The sequence below is a fragment of the Cynocephalus volans genome, chromosome 9, assembly GCF_027409185.1.
Source record: "Cynocephalus volans isolate mCynVol1 chromosome 9, mCynVol1.pri, whole genome shotgun sequence".
Lineage (NCBI taxonomy): Eukaryota > Metazoa > Chordata > Mammalia > Dermoptera > Cynocephalidae > Cynocephalus > Cynocephalus volans.
The window spans coordinates 41,617,697-41,630,781 of NC_084468.1; the positions used below are offsets into that span (position 1 = coordinate 41,617,697).

Genomic DNA, 13,085 nt, shown 5'->3' on the forward strand with positions numbered 1-13,085 from the left:
TGAATCAGCAAAATGCAGACAAATCAAGACAAAGTGGATCCACAAAAGGACTTTTGTTTTGATGTTGTCTGGTCACGTTTCTGGCATTAGGAAAACAAGGTAATATGTCTTCTTGTGACATTTGTCATCAGGGCAGCTCTTCCAGTTCTTCTGAGGACTCTGCTCCAGTCTAACAGCTGATGCTGCTGCCAACACAGAGTGCAGGTCCCACCGTGGAAGAGCTCAGCTCTCAGTCTAATCCTGACTCCTCTGGAACTGAAGAGCCCACACAGAACCACTGAACACCATGCCAGAATACCAAGGGTGGGTGCTCCTCCCGAGGCAGGCTTTGAGAGATCAGCATCCTCATCACTTGATCGTTACCTTTTAGAATCTGATGGACCTTGGAGTCCCATACACACTGCTGAACAGCACAGTCTTTCAGGAAGCTGTAGCCTCCATGCACCTGTAAAGCCTGGCTGCCCATGGCAAAGCATCCATCCATAGCAAAGAGCTTGGCCATAGAGCAGTGCCTCTTCCCACTCCTGCAGAGCCACTGCTGCACTACGGATCACCAGTGGTGAGGCCACCAGCCTTGTCACCATATCAGCCAGTTTGAACTGTAGATCTGGTTATTGGCCAGAGACTCTCCAAACTGCTTGCGATTGCTCAGGTGGTCTCCAGTGAGGATGGAAGCAGGAAGCAATGTTGAGCCTCTCTCTGTTAAGTCCTTTCACGGTGATGAGGAAGCCCTGACTCTGACTCTTAATTCTGTTAGCCACAGGGACAGCGGAATCTTCAAATAACATGGTTTGGGTTGGTTAGCAGTTCCACCCCACCTTTTTCTCCTTCTTGCCAAAGCTGAAGCCAGGGGTTCCCTTCTCCACAACTATGCATGAGATATGCATGCATTCCTTTCGGGACTGGCCTCGTAGATGTCTGATTCACTACCACGACTGATGAAGGCCTTGAAGCCATTGAGGATGTAATGATCTCCATGTCATTTAGCTGAGGTCAAAAGGGATGCAGCACCACTCCTGCTTCCTGGGTCAGCAAGGCAGTAGGAAGCCAACTTCTCTATGGTGCAGAGCAGTGGGCAAAATTTGTGCCTCTGTTCCTCATTTCCAAAGCTGTTGATCATCCAGGCACACACGCTGCCGATGCTTATATAGGCTGTGGTGCTGGTGCAGCCTGTAGCCTTCAAGATGACATGGGTATCAAGCCCTGACAGTCCAGACCCACCCACATCTGTTCTTACATAGACCCCACAAAGCTGAGCTGGGCTGCCTGCCACATCTCATCCACTGGAAACAGCTCCTTCTGGTCCCACTCTGCCATATTTGGAGCCATCTCCCAGGCAGCAACATCAAAGGGCCCTTTCTGAATTTCTTTTTGCTCTTCATTTAGTCCCACCGAAGGAACGATGCAGGAGGTCAAGCTCTGGTAGGCATTCTGGGTTGGAACAGGAGACCACCGTGAAGGCAGCTGCAGCACAACCTGAAGCACCAGCTGCAGCCCCCCAGCATCACCACTGTTCCCTCCGTGGCCCGGCCCATGTGCCCCCGACCCCAGCTGCACTCAGATTATGTAGATTTTACTGAAAATAAAATCAGAAGAGTTTTGACAAAGTGGAGAGAAATGGTCAGAGTTAATATATTTTGAAAATAGATGGGATAGGATTTTCTGATAAACTAGATGTTGGGTGTGAGAAAATGGAGAAAATCAAGGATGATACAAAGGTTTTTGATCTGAGTTAACTGAAAAGATACAGCTGGCATTTAGTGGGATTGGAAGAGTGTGGAAAAAGCAGGTTATTAATTAATAACTATTTTGATTTTGGAGGTATGAAATGTGAGATGTCCATAAGACATATCCAACAGTGACATTACACATATAAAGGAGTTGACTGTACCAGTGTGGAGTTTAGAGAAGGTGGAGTTGTAGATATAAAACTGAGTGTTGTCTCCTCATTGACAGTATTTCAAGCCATTAGATACAAGAGGATATGAGCGCAGCTAGAGAAGAAACAGGACAGAGAAGTAGCCCTGGGGTGGATAGCAGGGAAAATGGAGTGGTGCCCTTATTTTCCCCACCTCCTGGTGTTCATGGCCCTGTACGATTCCCATCTCCTAGAGTGCGGGCAGGACCTGTAACTTATATCTAACCAATAGAAAGTGTGACAGAATAAGGTAACAGGATATATGTGAATTACACTGTGAGATAACATTATTTCATTATACAAGATAGTAGCCCCTGTCTTGCTGGGCTTTTTCCCCTCACTAGCCAGCTTTTGTGAAACAAGCAGCCATGCAGGGGAACCCACTTGGCAAGGAACTGAGGACAGCCTCTAGAAACTGAGGGCAGTCTCCAGTTGTCAGCTTGCAAGGCCTCTAGCCTCTGGGCAACAGGAAACAAGGCCCTCCCTCCTATAGCCTCAAGGATATAAATTCTGCCAACAACCTGAGTAAGCTTGGAAATAAATTCTCCTCCAGTTAAGCATGCAGATGACACCCCAGTCCCAGGTCATCCCTTAATCACAGCCTTGCAGAGGACCCAGTTAATCTGTGCCCAGACTTCTGACCCACAGAAACTATGAGAAAATAAATATGTGTTGTTTTAAACCACTAACTCTGTGGTAATTTGTTAGGCACCAATAGAAAAGTAATATAAACTCTAGGTAACTCCAACATTTAGAGGCCAGGGAAATATGAAAGAGCAGGCAAAAAGACCAAGGAAGAAAGGTCAATGAGATAGGAGGAAAACCAAGAGAAAATCATTTCTCAAAGAGGAATAAAGATAAAAAGCAAGGGAAAAATTGAATCTGCCGACCTGCTAGAAGCTGATAGGTAATCAGCACTAAAAGGGACACAAGGAGCCAGGTCTCACCACTTCCACTGCAGCCCCAGGGTCCTCTACTCTATCCCATCCTAGGGGAAGGTGGTAAGAGGCAGTGATGCTGCATGGAAATTGAGAGAAGCCAGAAAGTATTTTAGTTCTTTCTGCTCTAGATTCTCATTCATTAGAAATACTAGTCCTTACATGAAAAGATTTACAGGTGATTTTTAGCACTGATGAATCTTCTTACAGATTACAGATTTTTTTTGGGAAAGGGAGTCCTTATAATCTAGCCAGCTGTTTATTGCTAAGTAAATGACATTCAGCCTTATTAGGCTCCTCGAAAGACCCAATTAACGCCAGAGTTGTGCTGCTTCACTGTTTATAAGGCTTTGAAGCTTGGAATTTCAAAACTGGCTAACACTTAATACTAATCAAAGTTGGCTCATTTTAATTACTAAGGAGCTAGCATAACCTATTTTTAAACTTTTCATTGTTATAAGATATGCTTAGATTGGATTTTAATTTATTTTTCCAAAAAAATCAATACAACCAAATCTAATGAGCATGTGTTATGTGCAAGGCCCTGAGTTAACTCAGTGAAAGAAGCTGCCCTGCTGGGTTTTGCACATTTATAATTTGTATGCAAACTTATACTATTTATAAAGTACTGGCACACAGACAAAGACTGTGTTATGCCCTAATGTGATTAGTATTCAGCTTTTATCGAGATTTATCTATGATGAGCATCCCATTTTCCTAAAATGCTTTGAAAGCAATTTCTCCTGTATTCATTCATTCAATGAAGATTTATTGAGCACTTAGTTACATAAAGGGGCAAGTTGGATTAAAAAATAGAGAATATTCAAGGTTTCTGTTCTATAAATCACATCCAAAATTTCCCTTTTCTTTTGTCTTCAATATACTTTACCTATGTGTACGTGTGTGCATATATAATATACATAATGTATATGTACTTTATATATATATACTTTATCTCTATATTCTATATATTCTAGCAATACAACTTTCCCCTTGCACCATCAGCTTTTCCTCATCAAGGCTAAAAGATTAAATAAATTGCTCCTATGTTTTACTTTGTTCAACAGCAGTCTTTTTTACTCCCAGTAATGTTCATGACACTGTGAGGCATAATAGACAAGTATAAAACTAGATCATGGCGTGGAGGACTCTTCAACTTATTTTGTTACTAATGACTTTCCTATTTTCCTCTTTATGCCTCTCCCATTTGAATGTAAGCTCCTCCATAGTGGAGATTCCTATTAGCTTTTCATTGAGGTAGCTTTTAGCATATAGCATGTGCTAAGCAAGCATTAACTGATTGAGTAGCAACTTTCCAAAATGATTTGAGGTAGTCTGCATGAAAATGGAAATATACTGTTAGACAAGGAAATGGAAATACACTATTAGATAAACATGTGTAAACGACAGCTGAATAAGGGCCTACATAATGTTTAACCCACAGTTTTTACTCAGCTATTTGTTCAATGAATTGGAGACAATGACTATTTTTGTAAATGCCCATATAACTACTACATTTAAAAATTAAATCCAGCCCTGTTCTTTCTCACAGTTACTATGAAAAGAGAAACATAGATTATGCAATTGTATTTCCAACAAAAAGTAGTGCTTCTTTTTTTACAAAGGAAAAACTTTTTTCCTGGGTGATAAATTCTAAGAATTTATTGCAAGGATCATTATATTAAAGCAAAAATTAGAGCATATATCTTCCTTAATGGACTTAAGAAAGGTGGATAAAGTGACTTTCAATTGCTAAAATTAAGGTGTTGGATTGAATAAGATATAAGGCTCTTTCCAGGATTTACACTGTGATTCTATTTACTATCATTCTTTGTGTTCCTGATTCAGTCTTTTTGTTACTGATGCATCAGTAATTATTTATTAGGATAAGCTGGTGAGCATATCCAAGACCAGGAAGAAAAACAACAGGCTGCTAAGTGAACAGAAATTTCTTGTACTTTCAAAATGCACAATGTATTCACATAGTGTAGATCTCTTACATGAAAAAGGCGTACCTCAATATACCTCCGTATTAATATCTATTTTCTACTTCCCAAAAGGGTAAGACTTTACTTCATTTTAATATAAAACATCACATGAAGATATATGAATAAGCGGAATTTTAGTGCACAAAGCACTGCAAAAAAGTTTTTAATGGATTACTAAAATTATAAAGTATATATATTTATTACAGTATCATATTAGTAAACTTCGCTACTCTACATAAATCAGACACATTGTCTGCCAATACTATGCCAACCTGCTTAACCCACTGCCCCTGAAGAATGCAAATATAAGGTGGCCAGGCTTTGTACTATGTGTCCATGTACCTAAAGGGCCAGAATTGATTGGACCTGAGCTACACATCTAATTCAGGGAACTCATTAAGATTTTTTGTAGCATTCAATGAGGACTGGTTCAACAGATAAAAGATCTAGGCCAATCTATTTTTTTCTCTTTGGATCTGAACTAAGAAATGCCGAGAAAATGAACCAGTGACAGAACTGAGTGTTACAGAGGCATAAAGAAACAGGTAATGCAAGTTATTAGGAAACATAGACACAGACAGAAATAGAGTTGCTATTAGAAATGTTTTGGCCCATGACAGGATCTAAGAAGGTAGGTGACCCCAAGAAGACTGGCTTTGCAACTATATCTAAATCCATGTGTACTCTAACAAGAAAACACCTTTGTCTTAAAATAACTTGAGCAAGGTATCAGTTGATGGGAACAAGAAAAGATAAACTAGAACAATTGTGTGTATAAGGTAAGCCAAACTAGTTTTAAAGTATTCTTAGACATTTAGGAATCTCAATTTTTCTTACTCCAGACAATAAAAGTAACTCAAAATCAGACATGAAAGAAGGAGAAGGGCTCAATAAGTTATAATAGTATTTTTTAAAACTTTTCATGTCAAATTAATTTAGACATAGAGAAAAGTTGCAAAATTAGTAAAATAGTTCTGTTATATCCTTCACTCATTTCCCCTAATGTTAACATCTTACATAACAAAAGTACAAAAGTACAGAAAATTAACAGTGATACAATATTAATAACTAAACTCTAGACATTATTTGATATTCAACAGCTTTTCCACTAATGGCCTTTTTCTGTTCCAAGATCCTATCAGGGAACCTACATTGCATTTAGTCATTATTTCTCTTCCAGCCTGTAATAGTTCCTCAGTCTTCCCTTTTCTTTCAAGAGCTAAACACTTTTGAAGAATACTGATTATTCTGTAAAGTGTCCCTCAACTTATGTTTATACAATGATCTCTCAAGATTAGAATAAGTTTAAGTATTTCTGGTAAGAATATCACCAAAACATTGTCATGACTTCCTCAGTGCATCCTATCAAGGGGTTCATGATATCTATCAATATATGTCTTATTCCTAGTGAGGTTTACCATGATCATTTGATGAAGCTGGTGTTACCCACGTTTGTCCACAGATTTCTTTTTATAGTTAAGTATTTTGGAAACATACTTTGAGACTGTGAAAATCCTGTCTCTCCTCAATATCTTAACAACTAATTTTAGCATCCATAGGAGATTTTGTCTGCAACACGTATTACTGTGACATTTGCTAAAGGGTGATTCTCTATTTCTCTTTTTCCTTTTACACATATTAATCAAAATTCTACTGTAAAGAAGAGCTGTCTCTTCTCCTTCCTGTGAGTTTATTTATTGAATTATTTAATGATATTAGTAAGGACTAATGGATATTTTATTTTATTCTATGTATTAAAATACAATACCACTAGTATTTATTTCGCTGTTCAATTTTCCAGCTTTGGCCAATAGGCCAGTAGGAGCTCCTTCAGGTTGTTTCCTATGCTCTTTTGACAAACCGCTATTTTTTTTTAAAGCATTTTCTTACTGTCTGGCACCACAACATGTTGAGGACTTAACTTGCATTTTTCTTGTCCTAACCCTGAAATCAATCAATTCTCTAAGGAGTCCTGATTCCTTTTACTGGTTAATGGTGTTTAGAGATCAAGATCTAGGTGCTAGGTGTAATCACTGTTAATGAAGCAACATTACTTTTGAGCCTCTCAACACACATAGCTAGGTTATATATGTATGCATAAGCATACACACACACACACACACACACAGAGTTGATTTTTATTATTTGGTTTGCGTCTGCGAATTCACCTAGTGGATAAAATTTATTTGTAACCCACAGATCAATTCCCAGGGCATTTTCACAGTCATTTATAAATATGTGCAGAGCTGTAAAAACTGGAGTCCCTCAATGCATATGATCCCAACTGTAGTCGAATAAGGCAGTGCTCTACCACCTGTTTTCAGTTCTTATACCATAGACACATGTCTTTATGGTGGTCTAGTTAGTGCCACATTTATTTTGCATTTTGTGCTTTCTATCAGTGAATTCACTGTTTAAAATGGTCTCAAGTACAATGCTGAAGTCTATCTAGTGTGATGTACATTATGGAGAAAATACATGTGTTAGATAAGCTTTATTCAGACATCAATTATAGTGCTGTTGGTGGTGAGTTCATTGATAAAAAATCAACAACATATATTAAATAAGGTATCTCTAAACAGAAACACACATAAAACAAGGCTATGTATTAATCAGTTGACAAAAATGTGACCAGAGGCTCGCAAGAACCAAACCTTGTCTTTAACCTATGAGCAGTGGTTCAGTATTTGCTAGCTCAGTAACATTACAGACAATGACTAGTGTGAATAACAAGAATCAACAGTATTTTTTTTATGTATCTGTATATATATTAAAAAACAATGAGTTCATATTGATACCTATGATTCTAATCAATGTAACACCACAGTATTCAATTTTCTTCCCTGTTCTCTTCAATGTGGCTATGTTATTTAATTGCAATACAATTAGGTTTATTTTTCAGTGTTTTTATTCTATTTTAGCTTCCTCTCACATAAGTATTTGTTTTAATTGTTTCTTTGGGGGGCTTGTAAAATATTACTAAAATTCTAAGAGTCAGAGTTATACAAAAAGATATACCCACTGAAGTGTGATTAATGGTATATTTTCATTTGATTAATTCTGTATTACCTAAAAATTATGAATTTAAATTCTTTCCATGTCAATTTTAGCATCTAGTTTAATTACATGTAGTTGTATATGAGTATAGGTTTTTTTATAGGTGGAAATGAGAAAATTTAAAAGCAAAAGAATCAAATGTCTTACTTATAGATAATTCAAGTGAAGTTTAGCTCTGCTTCTTTAAAACAATTGTTAATGATATAAATCAAAGGAGCAAGATATAATGAATAGAATATAGAGATTATTTTTAAGTTAGACTACTAATTAATATTGTAGCACCTCTTAATTAGTCATATTGAGCAAATATAGTACTATATATTAACATAAGCCTCAACATATATCAACATGCAACTTTTTAGAGTTTTCACATTAACTTTCGGTAACTGGCTACCTAATACATTGAGTTTAATATTACTGAATTTATAAAACTTCTTCAATAGGATACTACAAGTATTTCTCTTCACATAAAAAATGAAAGGACATCTCAGTACAGATACCACGAAAGCTCTGTACACAGCAGTCAAGAAAGCTGGCAGATTTGAATGTATGAATAGGTAAACTCTACATGACAGTATCCAGCAGGGTAGCCACGAGCCATATGTGGTTGTTTAAAATCAGATTTAAATTAGCTAAAGTAAAAAATAACCACATTGGACAATGCAGACATTTTCATAATCACTGAAAGTTCTACTGGACAGCACCATTCTACATAAGTTCCATGAGGCTAGTGGCTATTTTTCTTGTGCCAGTACAGTGCCTTACCAGCTACTCAAGACATATTTGTGAAAGAAATGAATAAATGGTGGATAGTATCAGGAACAAAATCTGGCAACATGTATCAAGATATGTTGTATTAGTCTGTTTCTGTTGCTTGTAACAGAATACCTGAAACTGTGTGATTTATCAAGAAATAAAATTTATTTCTTATAGTTTTGGAGGTTGTGAAGTCCAAAGTCCAGGGAATACATCTGGTGAGAGACTTCTTCTGGCTGGAACTCTCTACAGGGTCTCATGGCAACCAAGATGTCACATGATAAGAATGCCTGAGCAAGAGATAGTTAACCTCCTTACTTGCTCTCCTTTTAAAGCCATCAGAACCACACCCATTATCACCCATTAAACCATCAACTTATTACTCCATGAATAGATCAATCATGAGGGTACAGTGCTCATAATCTAATCACCTCTCCCAAAACCTCACCTTTCAATTACCACAATAGGATTTCCACTGTTTTAGTCTGTTTTGTGTTGCTATAAGAGAAACACCTGAGACTGGGTAATTTATAAAGGAAAGAGGTTATTTCACTTATGATTCTGGGACAGCTGCATCTGGAGTGGGCCTCAGGCTGCTTCTAATCATAGCAGGCAGCCAATGGGTATAAGCAGATCACATGGTGAGAGGAAGCAAGAAAGAGAGAGAGGGGGGAGGTGCAGAGTCTTTTAAACAACCAGCTCTCACAGAAACTAATAGAGTGAGAACTCACTCAGGTCCCCCTCCCCCAGGGAGAGCATTCATCCATTCATGAGGGATCCACCCCCATGACGCAATCAGTTTCCAGCACTGCCACATTGGAGATCAAATTTCCACATGAGTTTTGAAGGGGACAACACATCCAAACTCCATCACCCACCCTCTTAACATTATTACAGTGGGGATTAAGTTTCCAATACATGAGCCTTTTGGGGACACATTCAACCCACAGCATTCCACCCCTGGCCCCTAAAATTCATGTCTTTCTCACAGGTAAATACATTAATTCCATCCCCAAAGTCTTCACTCATTTCAAGTCAAAGTCCAAAGTCCAAAATCCCATCTGTGAAATCAAAACAAGTTATCTGCTTCCCAGATAAAATGGTGGAAGAAACATAGAGTACATATTCCCATTCAAAAAGGGAAAAACAGGACAAAAGAAAGGGGTAACAGGTCGCAAATAAGTCTGAAACCCAGCAGGGCAGGCACCAAATCTCAAAGCCGGTGATACCTTGATTCCATGTTTGGTGTCCTCTGCACACTGGTGTGGAGGTTGCGCCTCCAAGTCCTTGGGTGGCACCACTCTTTGGTTTTCCTGGGCTCAACCCACACTTCAGCTCTCTCAGGCTGGCATTGCACACTATAGTTCTACAATTCTGGAGTCCCCATGGCAGTCACACTCCCATGGTTCCAGTAAGCATGGTCCTGGTGGGGGTTGTCTGGTGTAACTCTAACCCTACATTTGCACTCAGCATTGTGCTATGAAGGCTCTCTGTGATGACTCCACCCCTGCAACAAATTTCCTGGGCCCTCAGTCTTTTCCATACTTCCTATGAAATAGGGGTATAGGCTCTGGCGCAGCTCTAACATTCTGCAAGCCTGAAGACTTAACACTGTGTGAATGCCACCAAGGCTTCTGGCTTGTATCATCTGAAGCTATGGGCCAATTTAGCCACAGCTGGAGCAATAGGAACAGCTGGAATGTGAGAAGCAACATCCTGAGGTGGGCCTGGGCAGTGAACCCTTAGAGGACATCTCAGGGGGCCTCTTTCCTGAAACCATTCTGTCTCCCTATGCTTCCAGGTCTATGATGGGAGTGGATGACTCAAAGATCTCTGAAATGCCTTCAGGATCTTTCTTCTATTCTCTTGTTGATTCCTTCTTTCTTTCCTGATCTACTTCGCAAATGGTCCCTGTGCTACACCCTTGGTTTCCTCTCTGCAACAGACTTTCTCACTCTGTGTGTGGCCAAGCTGACAGTTTTCCACCTTTTTATCCTATGCTTTCCTTTTGATTATAAATTCTGCATTTACATCATGTCTTTGCTGACATAACTCAGAGTTGGCCGTTACAAGTATCCACACAGCTTCCTGAATGCTTTGCTGCTTAGAAACTTCCTCTGCCAACTACTCTGGTTCATTGCTTTTTTTTTTTTTTTTTTTCTGACCAGTAAGGGGATGGCAACCCTCAGCATGGTGTGGTCTACACCACGCTCAGCCAGTGAGTGCACCAGCCATCCCTATATAGGATCCGAACTCATGGCCTCAGCGCTACCAGAGCTGCACTCTCCCAAGTGAGCCATGGGGCCGGCCCTGATTCATCACTTTTAAACTCCACATTCCATAAAACTTTTGCATGAACAGAATATGACCAAATTCCTTGCACCTCTATTACAAAAGGGACTCTTGATCCAGTTTCCTATAAGCCCTTCCTATTTTCATATGAGACCTCCTTAGAATGGCCTTTAGTGTCCATATTTCTATCAGCATTCTGATCAGCACCACTTAACCAGTTTCTAAGACATTCCAAACTTTCTTTGGTCTTCTAGTCTTCTAAACTTTCACCAGAATTTAGCCTTTTTCTAGCCTGCTCTTCCAAATTCTTCCAACCTTTGCGCATCACCAAGTTCCAAAGCTGCTTGCACATTTTCAGGTATTTGTTTTAAGTGACACCTCAGTTCTTGGTACCAATTTTCTGTATTAGTCCATTTCTGCTGCTTATAATAGAATACCCAAAACTAGGTGATTTACAAAGAAATTAAATTTATTTCTTAACAGTTTCAGAGGTTGGGAAGTCTAAAGACCAGAGAACTTATTCTGGTGAGGGACTTCTTCTTCTATGTGGAACTCTCTATAGGGTACCATGATGGCCAGAGTGTCACATGGTGAGAATAGCTAAGCAAGAGAGAGCTAACCCCCTCACCTACTCTCCTTTTAAAGCCATCAGAACCACACCCATTACCGCTCATTAAACCATCAATTTATTCCTTCAAAAAAGGATCAATCCTCATTTCTTCATGAGGGCAAGTTCCTCACAATATAATCACCTCTTCAAGGCCCCACCTTTCAATTACCATAATAGGCTTTTCAACTCTCTTAACACTGTCACAGTGGGGATTAAGTTTCCAATATATGAACTTTTGGGGAAATACATGCAAACCACAGCAGATGTATATTACAGAATTTTTATCATATAACACATTGAGAGTAACCTATATGTCCAATAAAATGTACTCATCATAATAATAGTATATTCTTATAATGGAATATTATAAAGTCACATAAAAAAGCTGTTTAGAAAAAATTAATGATTGGAAAGATAGTCATGTTCTATGGTTAAGTGAAATAAGCCATAGTGACACTTTAATGGGAAATAATTATAAAAACTGTAAACACCAAAATATGAGTGATATCTAATTATCACATTACATTTCATGTTTTGTCAATCTGTACTGAGAAAAAAAGATTTTTATGGTTTATTTTTAAAACTCATACATTTAACCTATAAAGTCTACATCTAGGATTGATTCCTAAAGAAATTAACAAAATATATTTGTGCAAAAATAAGTATATGTTATTTATTTGATTAAATAATCAGAAAAATATGATTTATGTATGAGGATTTTCAATTGTTATTCCAAATTAAAAATAAAGAGAGAAAAGTGAAACAAGAGAATGACAAAATATATACTAATCATTAGAGAAGAAAATAAAATGAAGGCATTAAAAACATGTTTTTGAACAATACTAAATGTATGGCAAACTATTCTTGTATATCGTGCTACTCTGATTTATGGGTTAAGAGTCAAAAAATAAGGTACAAAATTATTTAGAAAACATGATTCCAAATTTGTTGATTAATATAGAGATATTTATTATATATTATATAACATTAAGATATTGTAATATGCTAACTCAAGTAGCATGTGTTTTTCAGGTTAAGTTTTATTCAGACAAGTGGTTAGAAGTTAAATAAATGGTACCAAAGACCATATATGACTCGTTCAGGATTGTAAATAGCTTTTGCAAAAAATGACATTAAAAAGTTGAACAGAAAATTCCCCCTGAATAGAAACTACACATTCTTTCATCCCACCAGGCACCCTTTTCATAGAAAGAGTGAAATTAATAGCTGAAGATCAAAACTACCCCTAGAGAAAAAGAGATTTTTTGAGTAATTGAGAATGGTCTTAAGGCAAAGCTATTAAGAAATTTTTTTGACTCATCCAAATTCATCAATAGCTAAAGATTTTCTTGTTTGTTTTTAAAGGCAAGCATTGGTAAGATACATTTCGACTGAACAAAATCAAAACTACAGTAATTTCAGAATTTCACAGACATGTGAAGTGGTGAATAGGAATAGAAATAATTGAAACAATGAAATAGAGTTTGCTGGAACTGTAATGAAGGTAGAAACCTTTAACTTTAAAA

The 13,085-nt window shown here is 37.8% G+C and overlaps 1 pseudogene; it reads right to left on the minus strand.

Moving 5' to 3' along the window:
* Positions 1-229: 229 nt before the first annotated feature.
* Positions 230-13,085, minus strand: part of LOC134385691 (isobutyryl-CoA dehydrogenase, mitochondrial-like) — a 51,001-nt pseudogene continuing 38,145 nt past the window's right edge.